Raw genomic sequence first — 17,639 nt, forward strand, 5'->3', positions numbered from 1 at the left:
GGATCCCTGGAAATGTGGGTGATGACGGCAAAGCAAATCATCAGGGCAAGCCCAGCAGGTCAGCCCAGAGGGGGGCTGCTTGGACTCAGTGATTTCTCCCTCCACCAGTGCACTCCCACTCGCTCCCCATTCCTAGGGCGCCGGGAGCATCTCGGGGGGCACAAATTATGCTCACACCCAAACACATCTTATGCTGATTAGACTTTAAAGAAGAAAAAGCAATCTCTTCATTTAATAATCATAAAGCTAAAATTCCAGGTCACTGTCATATATATGTATATATATACACACGTGTGTGTATGTATGGAATATATATATATATATATATATATATATATATATATTCAATTTTCTTGAAGAAAAAATATAAAAACCTTGTTCTTTATCCTGGGGTGGGGTGTGGGAAACAGTGAGGTCTCCTCTCCCCCACCGCCTACTCAGGCACTGGCCCGTTAACAAGTAGCAGGATCCCTTACACTAAAGCAATGAATGGAGAGCAAAGGTTGGAAAAGCCAGGGTGAGGCCTGCTCTTGAGAAGCAGCAGTTCTGGGTTCAAATCCCCAGTCGGTCTAAACCTAGCCATGTGATTTTGAGGTGCCACTTAACTTTCCTGAACCCCACTTAACCTCCTTGAATCTCAGTTTCACCATCTGGAAAAGGGAAAAGAATTTTTACAGCCTCACATCAAGAACTAAATGAGGTCATACACACTGTAAAGTACTATCTGCTTGTTAGCAATTTGGGGAATAGGAAGACCTCCTCGCACCCCTATATCACACCATGTAGGCCACCCAAATGTGAGCCCTGCCCCATTCCTTGTGGTTAAAAAGGTTCCCATATGACTCCCCTCTCCCAAATACCTAGATAAGAGTGTTAAAGTAACTCAGCTTTTTAAATGAGACTGACCATTCCCTAATTAGTCCAAATTAGAACAATATTAGTGTATCCAGAAAGCCAGGTCATCCTGAGCATTCTTTGCAAACTTGGGCCCACTGGGGACAGGGTCTGTTCTACTAGAAGGGAGCAATCCCAGGAGCCTCAGTCATTAAGTCCGAGTGATGTAGGGTCTGGTACCTATAACGTGGCCATAATCTTTGATGATGAGCTTCCTGCACCCAGAGGCTCAGATGTGGCCAGCATGCCCTGGCCTGTCCAACGGGCAAGGAAGCTGCCCTCTACCCAGCGTTCCCATGCTCCTAACTTTGCATCCAGTGCTTTGTGCAAAGGGGCCCGCACCCTACAGCTCCCACCCAGATCCACGAGAGTTAAGCAGGCCTGTGCTCAGCGCCGAAACCGAAAATGTTCCTCCAGGTGGCCCCATCTTTCAGTCTGGGGTGCTTTTAAGAATTTTCTTGAAGAACTGCTCACACTATTCACACCCTGAATATAATTTATAGACTAAAATGATCACAGCTCTTTCTCCTACTCCCCCCCCCCAAAAAAACCCAACAGAACAAACTAGGGTGGGATCTCACATACAGTATACAGTTTACTTCAGAGCTAGTGGATTTTTTTTTAAAAAGTTGGGGAGGAGGGAGGCAAGAACAGAACTGAGAAATGCCTCTTGTTTTCGTTAGATGCAAGGGTGGCTATGGGAAATGTATTTCATGACCATAAAAGTGCCTGGTGAGGTTGCAAATTCTAAATAGGCACTATGTGTGACCCCCAACCCTATCCGTGTAAGCCCCCCTTCTCTGCTCCCCATCACTCCCCCTCTTCCTGGTCCTAGAGGTCAACCACAGTGGTGTAGACATGGGGGAAATAAAGTGGATTGTTGAGTGAGGGGGATCAGACAGTGCACCAGGAGGCTGGATAATGCCACCCAGCCCCTCCTTTCCTTCCACTGTGACCCTTTTTCCTAACAGCAGACAGTCTGCCTGGCCCAGGGAAAACGCCCACTTTGAATTAAATTTCTCCCTGTAGACACTTCCTGGGAACCTGAATGTCATCTCCCCTGAGTTTACACACCCAGGCCCCTCCTGGCCACCTTTCCCAGCCTTCGGTCACACATAACCCCTCCACAGAAGTATGGCAGGCGTGGACATTTTTCATGCTTTGAGTGATCTGGAAGAAAAATGAGCTTGTCTATTGGATAAGTGTCGACCTGCCCACAACACTAAATTTGGTTCTGCCGTCACTGGCAACATGAAGCAGCAGCCCAGTTTAGAGGCTAGCTTTCGGTTTAAAATACTTTCTCCAGGCTCAGGTTGCATATGACCCATTCAGGGAGGCTGGAGGGCACAGTTTCTCTGGTCATTAGCACTAAATGCAAGTGTGTTGGCCTGAAGAGGGGACCGCGAGGGGAGGCATTGAGGCACGCAGGCAGCAAGGCACAGGAGCTGGGGAGAAGCATGATCTGGCTCCCTCCCCGGCCGTGAAGTGTCTGGGCTTCGGTCTGCTCCCCTGCAAAATGAGGATGGTGATCCCTGCCTCGCGGGGGAGGGAGGTTTAATGAGGCCATGCTTTTAGTAAAATAAATGCAACTAGCTACTACCATTATTACCAGCATCTTCATACAACAAAACTAGTTTAGACCAATAGGGAGTATATTAAGTTGGTCTGAAGTAGGGCAGCCAGGCTGTTGGCAGGCTGGGATTACACATGTGCCCTGACATACGACCCACCATCCACACCCAAGAGAAGCCCTCCACTCCCAGGGCAAACGCAGCTAGACGATAACCCAGCTCCAGCCCCATTCAAATTCCAAATGCAAGTGCTTCGATTAATGACACTTTGCTGAGCCTCCAGCCACCATGCAGCCATCAGAATATCGTACCACCAAAGTCAACCCCAGCTTTTAATTTAATCATTCTTGCCTTAATCGGTTCCCATCCCAGGCTAAACACTGAGTAGCCGGAAGTGGCTGCCACTGGGCATAATTAGAATAGGAGATTCTGTACCAAGTCCCTGTCTGATTAGGAAGAAACTGAAAACCCCTGAGAAAACGGAAAGGCTCCCAGGAAATGCCATCTGAGGGTCACGACACAGGTCAGGGAGGCCCCCGCCCCTCTTTGGAGAAGTCAGCAGGCGCAGGGTATCCCTTGAGGTTATGCTACAGGCATGACCACCCTCTGTCCTGTCCTGCACCCTGCAGACCTCCTCTGCAAAGAAGGGAACAAACAAGACCAGTACCGGATGGACTGCAGCTACTTGTCCACCCATCCTGGGCGCAGGCCCTGCTGATGGCTGCTCACCCCTGGGAAGGAGCGTGCACTGTCGTGCCGGCAAGAGGGGAGTAGGGGTGGCGGCAGCTGAATGATCTCAGGCATCGGGCTCCACTCGGCCTGTGGACACTTCAGATCCGGCGCCTGACTCTGGCTCCCTGTGGCACCTGCCTTCTGAGCAGCTCGAAGAAATTCTCATAGACAGTTTAAACCCAGTGCAAAGGGAGCCCACATTATCATCCATTTGGGGGTGAGGAGGTTGCACAATCCCCATTTTACGGATGGCAAAATGGAGGTATAGGAAATCTTCCACTTCGCTCCAAGTCTCTTAAGTTGGTAAACAGGAAAGGTTGCAATTAAATTCAGGGTTTGGCAAGCAAGTCCACGCAGAGGGTGATAACAGGCCCAGAAAATGAGGCGATGGCTAGCTTCTGGAATTCAGTCTCACCAGCAATAAATGATAAGGAGATCTTTTTTTTTTTTTAAGTTCTTTTTCACTTGGCCCAGATTGTCAACTTATAACATGAATCCTGCCAGTTAAACAAAAATTTTTCCCATGCATTTCCCATCAGACAGCAAGCATTGGTTCATAATTATTTATAGCACTTTAGTGACACTGAAAGGGATTTATTTCAATTTATTCGGTCTTTATTAACACTCTGCAGGGAACAGAGAGTGCAGCCATCACTCCCTGCAGGCTTAAAAAGGGAGGGACTTCAGATACATGAGGTAGAACTGAATCCAGTAGAAGTGCCCAGCAGGCCCGTCCCACAGGAATAACCCTGGGGAAAGGTTAAATAGGGTTAAAGCAGGTTCAGGTGAGTTTGTGACTGATCACTCCATTATTCAAGCGGATTTAAGGATGTTCTGCGAAATCCTTCCTTTCTAAGCTGGGCTCATGGTGAGGCACAGGCAGAAGCTGAGGCTGGTGTGGAATTCCCTCTTCTTAGGGAAAAGACAAGACAGCAGGTGGATGGCAGAGGGCTGGGGACTCTTCCAAACAGCTATTCCTGGTGATTCTTGGCAGTGGGAGCTTTGAAAGGGACAGGTTCACATGAATTTACACTGCAATTATTACCGTACCCCAACACAAGAGATTATATACAAATATTTTACTCCTAATACAACCTGGGCTGGGCTTATTAACATACCTTGATTTAAATTCTGATGCATTACCAATACTAAAGTTGAAAGCTGTCAGGTGTTCAGCAAACCTAATATAAAAGGTCTGGACCTACATCAAATAAGGGTGTGAATATTCACATTTAAACATACAATTATAATTATGGAGTGCCTGGGTGGCTCAGTTGGTTGGGCATCCAACTCTTGGTTTCAGCTCGGGTCATGGTCTCAGGGTCCTGGGATCGAGCCCCATGTTGGGCTCTGCACTCAGCAGGGGAGTCTGCTTGAGATTCTCTCTCTCCCTCTGCTCCCCCTACCCACACATGCACTCGTGCTCTCTCTCCAATAAAATAAATAAATCTTTAAAATATATATACAATTATAATATTTATATGTATATATATTTTAAACCAAAGAGATTCTTTAAATTGTAACTTTCCCTTGGGCATTAAAGCATTTGGGTTTTAGATTATTAATTATCCAATAAGCCTCTTTTTAGAAGGGTAGGCTGTGGGAGGGGGCTTGAGTTAAAACAATAGTTTGGTGCCAATGTCCAACGAAGAACAACCGGAAATAAGCACTGAAATGACCTACAAATCAATGGCCGAACTGGATTTGGTCCAGGACAATTCTGTTGACACATAAGTTAGAACACTGGTTCTCATTCAGGTCTTTTACCCTGGAGGAGGGACACAGTTCCACAGTTCTATGAATTGGTCTTTCCCAGCACTTCCTTCTTGGCATTATGTGTTGGCTGGAGATCACATGACAGCAATTATGCACCCAGGGGTCTCCTAATATCCTTGGTATCCTGGGGAGGAGGCCACGAAGATGAAAGTGCATCCCTGGGCTTTTTACACTCAACTGCAGGCTAAGTCTGAAGACAACATCACCCAGCGTTTCTGGGAAAACAGAAAACTGGGCCACAGGTGGGTAGGCAAACTAGCAGCGGGGACCAGAGATAATTACGTCCCTCTTGTCTCAGATGTCACACTGAGCAGGAGAGGGGTCAAGACCAAAGGAAGGGCCATGAATGGAACATCATTTCCAGTGGCTTCAGATTTCATTCTACCTTGCTGATTCAAAATGGTTTTTAATAGTTGGACCTTTATCTAAAATTCCTTCACTAAGGAGAGTTAATATCGTAGATGGGATTTACATTTATTTTAGGTCGTATGGGGAGAATTCTGCAACACCCCCTTAACCTGGAATTTTATGTGAATGAATTCAAAGTGCTGAGCTAGTCGTGGAAGGCAGGCAAGAGATGGGACGGGCACGGAGACTACCCGCCACTCAATACCAGGGTTTCCGCCGTGTGCCCTGTCCTAGCTGAGACTGTGTAAGAAGCAGAAAGCAAGGACTGTAAATATTCAAGGCTGGGTCCATAGGGCCTGATGCCCACAGCCAAGGCCACCTCCTACCACAGCCAACCTTCTAGGACCGTCACACTTGTTACAATAATCACGTAATTTAATTACGATGCAAGCCGATGAGATTCAAGTGCAAAATGAAAGACAAACTCTTAAAATCATTAATTGGTTTTAGGAAAATCCAGTTGAACGCTTTGAAAGACTTCATAAAAATGAGTAATTTTTTTACTGTCGAACAAGATATTAAAGACCGTGAATGAAACAGTAAAACTCTAGAGAGATTCTGCATTCAGATTACTCTGTAGTGTAAGCCCTTTTTCCAAGGAGCTAAAATCTGAAGTCCTAAACAATGTATTGTGAGTGTGGCTCAGGTATAAAAGACAAGAAATTCCAACCAGCTGATCCAAACACCAAGAGTATCATTCCGTAATGATTTTTCTGATTTAATAACTTTTTAAAAAACTAACGTACTATGACCCTCAGTCTTCATTGCATAGATAAGAAGGCTTCTTAAACCAAATTTAGTAATTCAGATATGAGCATGCTCCAGGGATGCCTGGAGTTCCCTGGATTCAGAACATGTTGAGTTAGCTTTATTTAACATTTTCTGCTTGACTCTTCTCTTGACCATGAAGCCCGCTTGCCAGTTTACCAACTTCAACACCCTGCTTAATTATTTTACTTGTATATCCTCTCCTCTACTGCCTTCCATTACTTTCCGAGTCCCATCTGCACTCACTTTTTATTCAGTGACTAAGCTAGTAACATACCTGAACCCGACACACTAGCTAAGCCGGGTCACCATTCCCAGGATGGTGGGAGGGCGTGGTTCGGCTCAGGCTGGTGTGGAGAGTACACAGTCTATTCCTGGCGTGGAGCAGATTTCAGGAAGGAAGAGGACAGAGGCAGGGACAGCAGATGATAAGTCGCTCTGCTTGCCTGTGGCTAGAATTCTGTCTGTACATTTAAACATGGGTGTGTGGGATTTTGGGGGGACCCGTTTCCACCCAAACAGCGGCGCCTGGCTCCAGGGAAGCTGGGCCACTGCCCACTTCTATCTTGATCCTTAGTCAGTGTAACAATTTATCTGTTACAAGTGTTTCCATCACCAGGGTCAGGAAATGCCTTTGCACATTCATCTAATCACAAGTGTTGATCCAGAGGCTGCTGCCCTTGAAACCATTCACTTAGCAATTTACTATGTGCCAGGCCCTGGGCTAAGCACAGCATCCCCTCCTTCTCCCCCCCCCTTGTAAAACCCTACAGCAACCAGTGAGATAGGTACTTCCATACCTCAAGGTGCAGACAACAACTCCCCAAGAGGCTAAACAACACAGCTTGGGTCCCACAATGAGTGGAGGAGCCGGGGTTTGGACCCAGGGGGTCTGATCAGAATCCACACCCTTAACCACTGGCCAAACCAGTGTAAGACACTGCCCTGCACCGAGGGCCTATCGAGGAAGAAACAGTGTCTGCTTTCAAGGTACTCACAAACCTTCCTTGAATAGCTGAGGCCAAAATACATTTTTGGGCGGGGGGGGGGAGTTCATTCTATAGCGCCCCTGATTACAGCAAGTACAGAGCCCACTGAAATGTCAACGCAGCAAAAACAAATTCAGATAATCAACCTGGAAGTCATTCAAGTTTGCATTTTGGGGAAGCTGGTTTTAGCTGCACATCTGCAGAACGTCTCCTAATCAGAGAACCCAGAAAGTTCAGAAACCATCCCAAGATGGCCTCACACTGCTTGCCCACACTCAGGCGGAGGCCATCTGTGCAGGAAAGGAACCTGGCCGAGGTGGCAGGAGCATGGCGCCTGGAGACAGGAAATGCATGCTTGGACAGCAACCCCCTTGGCGAGGTAATACAGGTGAGACCGGGGTGTATGGTGTATGTCTGATCGCCCACACAGGGCTTGGGGGGAGGCTGCAGAATTACAGTGGCCTCCGATCTTCCCCCAGGTAGAGTGGCAGTGAGTCCTGGGGATGAAGGATTCCAGGCAGTCCTACTCTGTGCCACAGCATAAAGGAATATTTACTGCAGAGACTGGGCCCCAGGAAGTGAGAAAAGCCTCCAGGCCCACCTTTGCCAAGGGAGCCCTGAGATTCTTGCATGAGGCCTTCCCATGTCCACCCAACTCAGCTCAGCCACAGGCTCAGAGCTGGTCCCATTGGCTGGTGCCAAAGCTTTGACTGCTCTGAGGGCAGCTAAGATGAGGATCTGCTGTCCCTAAAACATCACTGATTTGACTCTGACCATAGCTGAGTCTATCTTGATTTCTAGCCTTCTCTGAGCCAATCAGAACCAGCTACTCCTTTGTATGACAGAGCAGTCTTGAAAACCTGGGTCTGGGGGAGGAGGTTTAAGGTCCCTGGGATATTTTCTCTTTGTCTTATAAACAGAGGCACAGAAATCCCTTGCTCCATGTGTCAAGGCTAGCTTCAATAGAAGGGGCTCTTTCCCGATTGGAATAAATCTGACCCTTTCTCAATCAAACGGATTCTAAGTTTTCTTCTTGCAATTTGTGGGAATAATCCATTTCTTTTGTTCCTGTCAGGGATGCTAAGCCTGATACCTGAGAGCAGTTCAAAACCACGCCCTTCCACGGGGGGCAGGTACAGAGGAGTCTGCATGGGGCAGGCACATACAGTCATGGACTGTCACTTGTCCAAAACACAGCAAAGTCAACGAAACTCTCCCACAGACTACCCAGAGGCAACCCCAAGAGCCAAGCCAGGTTATTGCAGTAAACACAAGCTGTTTCAGAAGCAACTCTTGGTTGAGGAATTGATTAGCTTCAGGTGTCACTGGGGACCAGCCACTGGGATGGGGTGGGGTGGTAATTCATTTATCCTTTAGAGGAAGGGTTTAGAGATGGAGGAATGGATAAGCAATTCTTATCTAAGCAGCATCGTAAAATGCAAAATAATACCTTCATTAATTTTGGTAGGAAAGACATATCTCTTTCTGCTGAAGGACAGGTCAATTGTTGGGGCAGGGATCAAAAAGCCATCCTGCCGAGGATAAGCACACACGCGAGGTGGCCTGGAGAGCCAGGCCCGGCAGTCGCTGTCCCAGGTTCCATCATCTATCCCAACTCAGCCCAGCTGGAGACCGGGCCTAGAGGTTCCTGGGAGCCAGAGGCCAAGTGGGGTCTCCCGGGACGTAAATGAGCTCACTCCTGATAGAGATCGGGGACAGGAATCGATGGCCCTCGGATCCGCGCCTGTACATTTCCCGTCGGAGCATGGGCGCAAATGCTGCATCCCTCGCGATTCCGGGAGGGGGAGGGGAAAGCCGTTTAGTTCAAGCGCGCGGAGAGCCAGGATGGTGTTTCCAGATCCGCGTACGAAGATCCATTCCCTGGCGCCCCGGAATCCTTAATTAACAGCCCCCAGGCCTTGCCGACCAAGAGCCCCACCAAAGCGCCAACACATTTCAAAATGGAGCAAAATCGCGGACGTCTGGACTGCGCTTTGTTCCCGGCATTGAGCTAAATGTGCTCGCTCCCGCCACGCTCCCTTTCCCCCCAACCACAGGAGATGACCTCTCCGCCCGCGGTTCGCCCCGGGCAGCCGTGGTCGCGGGCTACCGGTTCTCAGGGCCGTTCCGAGACTCTCGCTCTGTCTGGAACCTGAATCCTCTCCCAGCTCTAGCGTGGAAGCGGGGGAGGGGGGCGAGCGAGGATGCTCCAAACGATTCTTGAGCCTCTCCTGTACCCCACCCTCGGCGGACTCCGACGCCACAGCCGGGAAGGTTTGGCCTGGCCTCTGGCGGGCTCTCGACCCCCAGCCGGACCATTCCCTGGACATTCGAATCAATCTGTGCGGCTCGCGTGGATGATTCCGCTCCAGAGATGCACATCTCTCTCGGAACTGCGCCCCCGCATCAGTCTGCAGCGATAGAATTAACCAGAAAACCCCGCGGACACGGCTCATCGCAGGAGGGCGAGGCTCGGACTCCTTTGCCAGAGGTTTCGAACGCGCCTTCCCCGCTCCCCGCCCCGTTGCAAGGGTGTCGGTGTACTCCGGCTTTTAAGTTAAAATCTTGCACGTTTCCAAAATAATATTCGGCCACAATAATAAAAATACATGAGGGACGCTGATCTGGGTGGCTGAGGCCGCCGGAGACCAATTAGGAAGAGTCACCGGTTCAGGGTTTGGGGCGGGGGGTCTTCCTCCAGTGGCCTCCTAAAGACTGAGGGACCGCGGCCTCGCCTGCCCCTAGGGTTCTCAATCTTGGCTGGGAAGGGGCGGGGCAACGCCCTGAGGTCCGTTCCTGGGACGCGTGTGGTTTCCATAGCAACCTCCCCTCCGCGCCCCCCCCAGTCATCTCAGGAAAAATGGGTGTGGCCCGAAGCACAGGAGGAACCCTCTTGCCTCCTCCTTACATTCTCCCGCCTGGCGAAGCAACAGGGCATGAAGCAGAGAGGGGCTCCGCCTGCGCGCTGTCCCCGCCACCTGCCGGGGGTCGCCGATGCCCCTTGGTGGGCAGCTCGTGGGGGGTGGCCACCAAGCCTCTCGGGGTGTAGGCAGGGGCTTCCTCCCTCTGCGGCCACCCGCACAGCGCGCAGAGACTTCGAATCCCAGCCCTTCGGCCCCGCGGACGCTTCCTGGCGCGCCGCCCGGCTCCGGGGGGGCAAGCGGGGTCACGCCCGTTCCATCCGTGCCCCCGGGACTGTGACTGGGGTTCCTTGACCCCAGCCAGCCCGAGATCTAACAAAGGGCTCGAAAAAGGGGCGGAAAATAGGGAAAGGGGCGGGGGCCTTGGTTAAACACTCTCATACATAGGAGCCAAAAAACCAGGGCTGGCAACGCCGATCACGTAAGCCCTACAAACAAAGCATCTAGCCCCCGAGAAAGATTCCCGGTGTACGCCCCCAGGGCTCAAGCCCACAGCAGCAAAACACCAAGATTTCAGCGTTGATTACCCCCCCTCCACTTAATTACAGTCCCCTCCCTGTCCTCCAAAGCCCAGCCACCCGGCTTGGCACGGTACAGTAAAGACGTGACACGCCGCAAAAAGATGGCACCTCGCGTTTGGAGGGGGGGGGGGAAAAAGCAGGGGGTGGGAGTGGGAGGAGGCACAGCCTACTCTCCCCCTCCTTGCACCTGCAGCCCCCGCGCGTGTCTGTGCGGGGCTGCTGCTGCGAGCGCCAGAGTGCGGGGATCCACCGCTGCCGAGTCCTCCTTCCACATTGCAAAGCCAGGTGACTCCAGCCTTTCGCCTTTCCCGGCCTCCACATCGGGATCCGCGCACTACCTTCTCTCGGGCACGGCGCTGCTCGCGTCTCGGTGCCAGGCGCGCGCAGGGGGAAGGGCAACTAAAGTGACAGCGCCTGGACCCCTCCCCATCTCCTCGATTCCACTCCCAGCCCCCAAATGTCCCCTGCGGGTTTCTGAAGGAGGAAAACGGGGAGGGGGTGGGCCACCGCCTTAAATCAGGGGCAGTGAAAGCCCCACTGGAATTGCTGCCGGGGAGGTGTAGGGAGGGGCAGGCAGGGATTCATCTTTTCTAGAACCGGATCCATACCTTCCTGAAGAGCTTATGGAAAACCAAAGCGGAGAAATCGGATTACAGGTTCGGTTTCGGGGGTCGTCATTGGACACCCCCCAACACACACATATAGACACACGCCCACTGCGGCAAAAGGTGACGATCAAGAGTGCACAGCAGCCCCCTCCCCCAGGTCACCGCCATCAGCGCCCCACCCTTCGGGCACAACCTCTGCCCGGGTCCGCGCGAAGCGGCTCTTACGGACACCCCCCAGCACACACACACACACACACACACGCGCGTGCGTGCATCCCTTGCATGGGTCCCTTTCCAAGCCGCCCTAGTCCCAGACCCGGAACGCACAGGGCGCAGGGAGGGGCACCAGCCGTTGCCCCCGACCTATATGCTTACCTCAGGAAACCCATCTCTGCAGCGGGGGACGAGGGGCGGCAGCCTGGGGGTGCAAGGGGGCGGACGAGGAGGCACATTTAGGAGCCTCGCGCTTACCTGATAGTCGACAGAGGGCGAGGACAGTAGAGGAAAGAGAGGAGAAAGTGGCTGTGGTGGCGGCGGCAGAAGGTGGGCGGCGGCGGCGGCGGCGGCGGCGCTGCTGCTGGTGCTGGAGCTGGTGGGTGGCGGAGATTGCGAGCGCGCGCACCTGCGTGAGGGCGCGCTCCCGAGGCCGGCGGGCGGCGCAGGCGCGAGCAGCGGGAGCGCGAGCCTCCCCAAGGGAGGGGTGGGCAGCGAGGCCTTCGCGGACGTTTTCTCCTCCGGCCACCAGTGGGCGCGGGCGAGCACCCCACCACTGGGCCGTCCCCCGCCTCCTGGCTCCCTTCTTTTGACGCTTCCCTTCTCCTGCTTCCCCTCCCCCTACACCTCGAGCCGCGGAGCCGGTCGCTACGCGCATGCGCGTTCCGTGGCGCACGCGCACTTCGGGTCTCCTCTGGCGGCTGGCGCCTTTGTCTTGTATGAGGGGTCTCCGCCCTTGGGAGAGAGGCTAGGTTGCTCCCTGGGTCTGGGAAGAGGCTCATGCTCTGTACCCTAGATCCGCTGCCCCTTTTCCCTCCTGTCCTGGGGTGGCGTCCTATCTCGAAATGGTACTGGGCGGGTTTCCACATAGCTCCGCAGTTCGTCCACCCCGGACCTCAGGGGCTCCCCTGGTCTTGCCCTGTTTAAGCTGGCCAAGCATCCTGAGCCCTTGTGTTTCCCGAAATGGTCTCCCTTGTTGGAGATTAGTTTCCCTGGGTCGGCTTCCTTTCCACCAGCTTTCTTTCCACCCTTTTTGTTATTGACCAAGGTGGACTCTTAGTAAATCCACTTTAAACAGGCTCAGTCGTAACACAGTAGTACAGGTTTTTGTTTTTAATAAGTAGCATTCAAATCTATTAGTTATCTAACCGTGACCCTAGAATAAAATTTTAAATTAGACTAAGTTTCCAAGAGGGCTTGCAAAGTATTTTCATATAAACAGTTATTTTTACCTTGCTTGTTGAAACACCGTTGTTCTGTAAGTAGAGCTTGGGATCCGAATTTCCAAGTGGCTGTTGGAGAGTCTCACCTGGATAGCACGCCTCACTGAAACTGACCAGTGGCTTTCATTCCCCCAGTCACCCAGCCTCCGGACTTCGGCATTAGTTGGTCTACCCAACATTTAATTTAAGCCCTGGCAGCGGGAGGTTTTATATGCATGGGGCTTGGGGGCAGCCATCTTGTCCTAGGGCGATGGGAACTTGTCCAGAAGCTTTAATGTGCATAGCACTTACATTCTCTTTTAAAAACCCAATATTGTATGTTACATGTTAACAAAAAGCAGGCTTTTAAAAATGCTTTATTCACACAGGATTAATATGTTGTTATTGGGAGTACGGGGTGGGCGATGAAGATGCGGGGCTAATTTCTTAAACCGCTGGTTCGGAGTCTCTGGAATTGACCTTTCTACTGTTGTTGCGATTCCCATCATCCTAAAGACTTCAACCTTGGTTCTGGAAATGTAGTTACCTTACTGGTCTCCCTGCTCTCCTTTTCTCCCTATGTCAGCCCATCCTGCACCCTGTAGTCAGACCAGTCTAAAGAGGCAATCCTTTGAATCATGGTGCTCTCTTGCTCAAAAATATCTAAAGGTTTCTGACTGTCCCTTAAATGAAGTTAAACTCCTTAGACTCGAACTCCTCAGCATTCAAGGAGCCTCTGTCCTCTCTAGTTTTCTCTTCTCTACTCTGTGGACAGCTGATCTTGTTTGGCTGGCGTTTCCCCACCTCTACTCTGGAGTTTTCCTTTGCCTACAAAGTCCTTGCTCTTTCTTCCCCTACCAAGGTCCTACCTAACCTTAAAACCCTACTTCAAATTTACCAAAGCCTCCCCTAGTCACCCCAACTGAAAGGGATATTTCCAACCTATAGAAGGAGCTTAGAAAAGTTACTTATCTTCTCTGAGAAAGTGGAGAGGGGCGTGGAATTAATGTCTATCTTGTAGCACTGAAGTTTTGTTACTGTCCCCAATTGTTTCCTTTCTCTTTTTCCTGTATGGGGATTTTATGTTCTAGTCTATTACTGTGTGATCTGCAGTGCCTTCACTCTCTATTTCCCCACTGATGTTTGACTTTGGCCATGTGATGGTCTTTGGCTACTAGAATTAATGGACATTTTGTAGATTTGTCTGAGAAGCTTTAAGAAGCGTTGCAGCTTTCTACTAATGGCATGTCCTATAGGGCTGCACCTTCAGCCTAGGTCGCAGAATGAAAAAAAGCACAAGGAAGTACATATAACATGAATAAAAAATAGACATTTATTGTGTGAGTCACTGGGATTTTGGGAGTTGTCACCACAGCAAAGCTGATGATACAGGTATTAAATGAGAATATATATATTATATATAAGAATATTTCTTTATATTATATATATATGTATATATATTTCTTACATGGTGTGTTTTTATATGTGTGTGCATGTGTGTAAAGTTTCTTATGCAGTGCCTGACAAATAGTGGGCATTCATTAAATGATAAATAGTAGTTAATTATTTTATCATCATGTTTGTTATCAATGCTTTTGCTACATGTGATTTTATTTCTATATGTAAAATAAAGTATAGCAGTCAAATGAACAGTCATCCTCATTCAAATTCTTGTTTCCTTGAAGATAAAGATAATTGTGAACTGACAAGGACCTGATGACAATGTGGTGCCCTGATACTGAATGATCACATTTGCCTACATTAAATTGAAGTAATGAGTGCTCAAAACAATTGTAAGCAGATCTGTCATTTAACTGTATATGACCTGGAGTTGGGCATTCATTCCAGGTAATTTAATCACCATGGGTAGCTAATGGCTCACTAATCGAGGCCAAGAAAATGCATCCCCTCCCTTTCTCCCTGCCCTTCCCTCTTGCTGAAAAAGAAATCTCATGGCCACATTCAGCACACCATGCCCACCCTGTAGAACCATAGAGGGTGGAATGGCATCGGGAAAGAGAACTGGATTAGGTTTCAGAAGAGTTGGGTCCTAATCTTAACCATCTCGTGAGTCTTTAGACAAATTCATTAACTTCTCTGGACTTCAATTTCTTTATGCACTAGTGTCCCAGGTGGGATTGGAACTAAGCTCCAGATACGCATAGAATTTGGGCACTCTCCTACCAAATCTATTCATATACTATTTCAGTCAAGGTAAGCTAAACTGTTGGGGTACCTGGGTGGCTCAGTCCGTTAAGCGTCTGCCTTCAGCTCAGGTCATGATCTTGGAGTCCTGGGATCAAGCCCCACATCAGGCTCCCTGCTCAGCAGGGAGTCTGCTTCTCCCTCTCCCTCTGCTCGTGTTCTCTCTCTCTCTGTCAAATAAATAAATAAAATCTATTTTTTTTTTAAAAGGTAAGCTAAACTGTTATAATAAACAGACCCCAAATGTATTGGCTCAAACACAACTCCCTTCACAGCCTAGGGGGCAGTGTTCCAGGTAGGTAGGTGGATTCCTCCACTTGAGGTTCAGGAACTCAGGCTCCTTTCATCTGGTGGTTCTGCCACTCCATAGAGACTTCTTGTTTGCGTGGTTGAGTCTGGATCATCACATACTGGGTCCATCTGGCAGAAGGAGAAGGAGCAAATGGAGGAAGCACGCTGGCTGTCGTAGAGGCTGGACATGGCATCTAATTGTGTTCCACTGTTAGAATTTAACCACATGGCCACCCCAGCTGCAAGGGACACCAACAAATGTGGAAGAATTGTGTACCCAAGAAGAAGAGAAAGGATTTGGGTAGAAGGTAACAGTCTCCACCATACACATCTTGATTTACATAGAGGGTGAAAAAGACCCTTGGGAAAAGAACCTAAACTTTTCTGTCATAAGATTCTCACATATGTGACTATGGCAGCAGACCTTGAGGTGGGTACTGGGTTGACTAGAGAAAGAGGATAGCCCAATTTCAAATTAAGTTCCTGAGAGAGGAGGCATCCCATTGTATACCTTTTTATCAGAGCGTTTTTAATCTTTTTAATTCCAGATCTCCCCAGGAGGCCAGGCAGGCTGCCACTGGGCTGGATCATAATTCATTTTCTTCCTCTGCTCAATCCTGCTTCCCTTTCCTACTTCTTCAGGTGTTGACTGCATGTCCTTAAACACATTTGTATCCTAAACTCTGGTTCTTGGACAACTCAACCTAGGACAACTGGTGTCAGGAGTAGTCTAAGAAAGCAGATGATAAGATGCAGTTCGGGAGCTGGAAGGTTTGCCACCCTGCCATCGGGGAGGATCCATCACTGGTGGAAGGTGGAGCACAGATGGCTCCTGGCATGAGGTGGGTCCAGTTGTTAAAGCTGTGAACCAGGATGGGATGCTGATGGAGGGGAATGCACTAGCTGGTGTGAGATAGCGGGTGTTTGAGGAATATGAGTTGGGGGAGGTGGAAATAGTAACTAAGGATAACATAATTGAATGACTTGCTAAATTCAGTTGACGAACCATGCTCCAAAGAAGCTTAAACGGCCAACCAAGGCCTGCTATGACTGGGTCAAAATCCTTGTTGGAGGGGCGCCTGGGTGGTGCAGTCATTAAGCGTCTGCCTTCAGCTCAGGGCGTGATCCCAGCATTCTGGGATCGAGCCCCACATCAGGCTCCTCCGCTAGGAGCCTGCTTCTTCCTCTCCCACTCCCCCTGCTTGTGTTCCCTCTCTCGCTGGCTGTCTCTGTCAAATAAATAAATAAAATCTTTAAAAAAAAAAAATCCTTGTTGGAAAGGATGAGCCCTGACATATAAAATGGACATTTAGTGATGCCCTTGCAAATCCCAGATTCCCAGATTCCTTTGAACTCTCTGAGCCTGCAGAGGCACCCCTCCCCCTTGCTTGAAGAAAATGCAAAGTCATCTTCCCTCAAGTCAACATGGACTCCCTTCCTGATCTGCGCCCCTGCCATCAACTCCTCTCTAGGCCAGTAAACCTAACCAGGATTAAGTGGATCAGTGACTTAACTCAACCAGGGAAATGACTTGAGAGAGAGAAGGGAGAAAAGGGACGGCCCCTCAAAGGAGTGCAGATCTAACCAGCATGTACTATTGAGAACCTGGAGGGGACATGTGGGACTGGATTCTAAGGGTGCTTGACTAAAGGGGACAGGAATTTGATATCCAAGCGAAGACTCCCAGAGATGGTCTGAACTCCTTCCTAGAGGCATGAAAAAGACAGAGGCCACACTAAGTGGCATAGAAATGCCAGAATTACCATGGTGGCCAGTTGAGGAAGGCATTCAAAGGTTAAGGACAGCGGGCCTGCTGGAATAGATGTTAGGTGTAAAGTCCAGAAACCCCACCAGATGATAAAGTTCCAAAGAGAAGCACAGAAGACAACTGTACCAAGGCCATAAGGAATGTGTTGATAAGAGGGACACCAGCATCAGTAGGTTGAGAGGAAACTCTCCTCTATAGGCCCAGTCTGCATAGGAGAGGCTCTTACAGAATTAGGCCGAATGAGAACAATGATGATGATAGGACCCAAAACAATAGAGGCCAGACGTGGCCTTTAATCAGTTATGTACGTACAGGTTCATCTTACCTGGTTTGTTGCAACCCTGAGCTTAATTTCAGGGGGACCCTAAAGAAGTGGTACCTGCCCTTGACCCACCCAGAGTAGAGTTTACAAACTAAGTCCACAAAGCCCTAGGGACAGTCTGTACCAGCTTGTCACCATCGTTTATAGAAAACGTATAGATCGATTGTTTGTACCTGTTTTCTGTTATGTAATCTTAGTTTCCATTACAAGCCCAATCATGCAGGCTGGTTTGGGTTATGTGACTGGAAGCGTATTAAAGACCCACCTTCTGATGAGACTGTAGCCTCCTGGAAATCAAGGCATCTTGTGTATGTCCTGGTGGGTTATGATCCTAAGATGAAGTATATCCTATGTGACTGATGAGAAGCTGAGCCTGGGTGCCTTAGACACCTCTGATGTTTACCTGTCATTTCTTCATCCCGTGACATATCCTTAACTTTTACTAACACC

At 49.6% G+C, this 17,639-nt stretch overlaps 1 protein-coding gene across 9 annotated transcripts in view; it reads right to left on the bottom strand.

Moving 5' to 3' along the window:
- Positions 1–11,748, bottom strand: part of MAPT (microtubule associated protein tau) — a 95,145-nt gene extending 83,397 nt beyond the window's left edge. For all 9 annotated transcript variants that reach the window (XM_040640442.1, XM_040640441.1, XM_040640449.1 and 6 more), the window contains exon 1: positions 11,660–11,748. The gene's annotated coding sequence lies outside the window, so the exon portion shown is untranslated. The remainder of the gene's footprint in view (positions 1–11,659) is intronic.
- Positions 11,749–17,639: the final 5,891 nt, after the last annotated feature.

This window comes from Ursus maritimus, unplaced genomic scaffold (assembly GCF_017311325.1).
Source record: "Ursus maritimus isolate PB19 unplaced genomic scaffold, ASM1731132v1 scaffold_24, whole genome shotgun sequence".
Lineage (NCBI taxonomy): Eukaryota > Metazoa > Chordata > Mammalia > Carnivora > Ursidae > Ursus > Ursus maritimus.